This window comes from Zingiber officinale, chromosome 10A, assembly GCF_018446385.1.
Source record: "Zingiber officinale cultivar Zhangliang chromosome 10A, Zo_v1.1, whole genome shotgun sequence".
NCBI lineage: Eukaryota > Viridiplantae > Streptophyta > Magnoliopsida > Zingiberales > Zingiberaceae > Zingiber > Zingiber officinale.
Genome location: NC_056004.1, coordinates 70,134,261 through 70,139,033, shown reverse-complemented (window position 1 = coordinate 70,139,033; position 4,773 = coordinate 70,134,261). Strand labels below are relative to the sequence as shown.

General features: G+C 36.8%; 1 long non-coding RNA gene across 6 annotated transcripts; it reads right to left on the bottom strand.

Annotated features, from left to right (window-relative positions):
- Positions 1 to 516: 516 nt before the first annotated feature.
- LOC122028030 lies at positions 517 to 4,376 on the bottom strand. 6 transcript variants are annotated; one of them, XR_006124607.1, is made up of 9 exons: positions 4,182 to 4,206; positions 3,931 to 4,043; positions 3,196 to 3,302; positions 3,054 to 3,124; positions 2,302 to 2,865; positions 1,420 to 1,480; positions 936 to 1,264; positions 643 to 745; positions 517 to 536 (listed from the first exon to the last, which is right to left on the bottom strand). It is a non-coding gene; the product is annotated as an uncharacterized LOC122028030 (long non-coding RNA). The 6 variants fall into 6 exon arrangements; XR_006124604.1 differs by having other exon boundaries at positions 936 to 1,480; positions 2,302 to 2,435; positions 2,576 to 2,865; XR_006124605.1 differs by lacking the exon at positions 4,182 to 4,206 and adding an exon at positions 4,342 to 4,376 and having other exon boundaries at positions 936 to 1,480.
- Positions 4,377 to 4,773: the final 397 nt, after the last annotated feature.

Genomic DNA, 4,773 nt, shown 5'->3' with positions numbered 1-4,773 from the left:
TCACTTAATGACACCGGTCTTCGAATCGTTTATTAACCGGTGTAGTATCACTTAACGACACTGTTTCATCAACGGTGTAAAACTGATGTAATATTGTATGTTAATAACACCAATTTTGGCAGCGGTAAATGACCGATGTAATATTAGTTAATAACACCGGTTTTGTAGCGGTGGAAAACCGATGTAATATGTATATTTTTTAACAGCACAAATTTGATTTCTGAAACAATGATAAACCGACAATAACAAAAAAAAACACAAATATTCAAAAATTATACAAATATTCTTCATTCAATAATATCCATAAAATACACAAATATTCACAAATTATATAAATAATTTCTTACAACAATATCCATAAAATACCCAAACATTCTTTTTACATCAAAAGCTAGCTAATAGATATCAAAATCAAGGTAGAACATTCTTTTAACACATCAAGGTAGAACCGCACTTCAAATGTAATCTAGCATGCATTCAGCCCACTTGAACTGCACTTCATCAATTTCAACTCTGGAGTACTTGAGATTTGTAAACTGTAAAAGCACATAAATCCACCATATGTCAAATAACTAAAACAAATGTGTACATGTATCAAATAAAAAATATAAGATCACAAGTGCTTGTCATAAACATGCTTACCAGCGTGTTGAAACCTATTCTGTGAATGGTGGCTTCGAATGAACTTCACGAGCAAAGCCAAAATTTGCTATCTTCACAAAGTCCTTGGTTACCAATAAGTTCTCTGCAAAGGTCATAATCTAGTTTAATAGAATGCTAACTTCACCAGAATAATTATAGGTGCATAAATCACATTTAACAAAATAAATGCTAATCCTAGATAACAACGTTGTAGGAATAGATATGTTAAGAGCACACAAATGAATCTTTATAGGGATATTTGGTTAAAAGCGGAACCAAAGAGGTACACCTACCTCCCATGTCAATAAGTCACTTCCTCGAGTTGGATATGGCTTTTGCAAATCTAGCTCCATATAGAAGGTGTAGAGTTTGATATCTTGAAGCTGCAAATCCAATCAGAAGTAGGATTAGCGTGGTAAGCAAGACATTGAAAATCCCATTAATAGACACATATTGGCCATGAGAACCCTTGTTCTTGTCATTGAAATAAGGTGACTAGGAATAAAATAGGCACTAGGAATGACTAAAAATAAGTACAACTAAAATTCATAATTAGGATATCACTAGGAACGACAGTAGTGAAATAGTCTCCTTTCCGATGCCAATCAATTTTTGTCACAACCTGCAAAGCAAAAGAATGAATAATAGAAAGGTAGTGGCAAAGAACATTATAAAACTAAAATTATTAATAGGTTGCAGCTTAGGAACACACGCAATATAATTAAAGAAGGAATCAAATATAAAACTGCTTTATTGCATAAATTCCTCAAGCCGAACCTTATTTTCTCCCCCATTTTCTTTGGCTTCATTTTAGAACACTTGCCGTGCCAATCACAACCTTCCGCAATGATCCAATGTTTAGAAAATCTTAAAATATCATCTTAAGCATGTTTTCTTAGGCTTCATTTTAGACCTGTCTTTTGTCGGCCTACTAGCAATGATCTTTAGCAAAAACAATAAACTGACTGCAAGCTGTGCACCTAATCTCATTATATGATAATGCAACAATCAAGTTGGAAAAAATTATACTAGATGCCATATCTGTATGACAAAACATTTCAAAGATATTTTTGTAAATCCATTTAGGTACATCAGTACATATTTGCTTTCATCCACATACTGAAATGTAAAAAGGATGAAGCAAAGCTATCAACCTTTGGTCATATTGTTTGTTCTTATAACTGAATTGTAAAGATCAAACTTGTTAACAGATAGTGGAGGGAAGAAAGTGAAGAAAGCTTGCAGAAGCTACAACCAAATTCAGCTACAACACACACAGAAACATCAAACAATGAACAGGACAACTGGGAAAATTCCACACAGAAACATCAGTATAAAGAATGAGTCACGACTCCAACATCTAAGACAGCATCATCTATGGAAACATGATACTAGTGGAGTTGAAACTTACAGGATAGAAAATTCAACAAAAAAAATAAAACAAAGCCATCATGTGTCTCAAAGTCAAGGTTCAACATCATAAGAAATATGCATACCAAACTTATAAGTCGTTGATAAAATTAATTCTTGACAATAAGGATACTAGTTGGTGCTTACAGGTAAGGGGTTTGCGGAAATGAATTGGTCAAAAAAGAATAAATTATCAAGCAAAGAACATGAACTTGCTACCGTAGTCATGTAGGATCAGCAAGTACTCACGTATCTTGACTCGAGGAGATTCTTCAAAGTTTCCTGGAGAATCTATCATTAGTGGCAATATAGTTTAATGATAGAATCTGCTCCAGCTGTGAATAGCCATGGCTGCCTCGGATGAAATTTACAATCTAAAACACCTGTTCAATTAATAAGTTAATGTTAGGTCTAAGATAGGCAGGAATTGCAATTTTTATTTGAGTTAGAAAGCCATAGTTTCTTAATCTAGACGCGGTAAATGAAAAACAAGGAAAATAACAAAGTTTGCAACACAACTGACCTCTGTCATTAAACTGAGAGAATTTGGTATGCCTAAACTTTTCAGGGCACTTTAGGTTTCATCCTGATTCCAGCCTCAAAGGCTAGGTAACTAGGTATAATGTCATGATTTTTATATATTTCCAATTTGTCAGTGTGTATTAGAAAAAAGAAAGAAACAAAACTGAGATATAAAATAGGCACTAGGAATGACTAAAAATAAGTACAACTAAAATTCATAATTAGGATATCACTAGGAACGACAGTAGTGAAATAGTCTCCTTTCCGATGCCAATCAATTTTTGTCACAACCTGCAAAGCAAAAGAATGAATAATAGAAAGGTAGTGGCAAATACTCTACCAATTAAAATAAAGTAATCCAAAGGATTAAGTCTATGTCCAGAAACAATTAAGGTAATTTGATGTGCCTATATTGAAATTAATTACTATACAGATACATATGTACTCTGAAGGGGGGATACACAGTGAATATAGCTCACCTTGCAATGCTTTAATCGGATGCAATCATATTTATCATCTCGAACCCATCTCACTGCTGGAGTGGTATTTCCTAAAGCACAGAATCGAGTGCCAACTGATCTGAACATAAACTAAAATAATATTATGAGTAAAAACACTTACCCTCATCCTCCTCTAGTTTTGATTCCTCCACATGAAGCAACTCCTTGACCCTTGCTTGATTCTCTGCACTTCCCAATCCAGTATCTAAAATAAGCACATCGCATCCTCTAAAACAATGTGTAAATGTATGTCAGAAAGAAGCAGGGTGGAATTAGGCATCGAAAACTGAATTAAAAAAAAACCCTAGAGGGTGGAAATTAAATTACAAAAACCTGGAGGAAATGAACATACAAAAGAAACGCTAACCATAGGTACGGCTCCCTTCTTTTAACATAACCATATTAAATTTATATTCTAACCTAAACCATCCAATATCTAAATTCTCATTAGATCTTCAAGGTTACAATCTTCCATAATCACCTAACATGAAACCTAAATGTCACTGAAACCATTTCAGATTCAGGTTAATCTTTATTTACAACATTCAATTACCCAATATAACAACTCTTATCCTTGTTAACTAGTAACACATCATACCCTTAACCTCCAACACCAGAACAAACAAATTCTTATTGACTCTGCCGTGGATCCAGCTCAAAACACATAGGATTCATTAGGTAACATCTACTGCAACTAATGATCGCACAAGGGTAAGGAACAAGAACTAAACCATACCTCAATCCCCTACAAACAGAACATTACATAGTGCATCTTCACTAGCCGGATCAAGAAGAAAGAATAACAAGAAGTCATCAAAACAACCTGTTAACAACAACAATAGATCGACCTCATTACCTCTGCACCCTTCAATCACCGGAGACGATCACTGATACGAAGAAGAGATCGATCCAACAGAGCTGTGGTGGCCGGGACCAAAATACCAGTCTCTGCTTCCCAGAAAGAACCACCTGAATCAACACTAGAAAGGATCAAGGTTCGAATTCACAACCAAAACCAAACCCTTACCTCCAAGATCGAAGTTAGGGCAACGACTTGTTATTGCCAACGAACAGGGACAGAGATCGGGAAGGAACAATGGTTGTTACCTCCTCCAAACAATTGATGCTGGCCTGATCCAACGCCGATGCCCTTGGTTCCCTCCCGACAACCGGCGAAATCCACCGATCGAGATCCGTCGCCGTTGTTCACCGAGATCAGAGAAGGGAGGAAGGGATCGGGGAGAAAGAAGGCTCGGCTGTAACTAACCTCTCTTCCTCTCAACGCTCCAAGGTCCGCTCTTCACCGGCGCCACCGAGAGAAGAAGAAATCGCCGGTCTCGGTCGCGTGAAGTCCGAAGTCGCGAGAAGGAGAAAGTCGGGGGAAAAGAAAAGGCTTCAGCGCTTTATAGAGAGGTTAACCCCAAACCCCATCCTCAACCTTTAGCAATCAGACGATTAAGAAGAATGAAAAGAGGAAACGAGAGGTTTTGACCGTGTACCCAGTGAGTGAAGAGGCCGAGAAGGAGAAAATGAAGCACGGAGAGCCTTTATGCCTGCAATTTTAGGGTTTTAACAGGCAGACATACTTCGTTATTCTTGTACTGCACTCGATCTCTCTGCTTCAGAAGAAGGAGACCCCTTTACACAAGATCAGAGATCACGGTGTTGTTCTCTCTTCCTTCGGATTCCCTCATGTTGC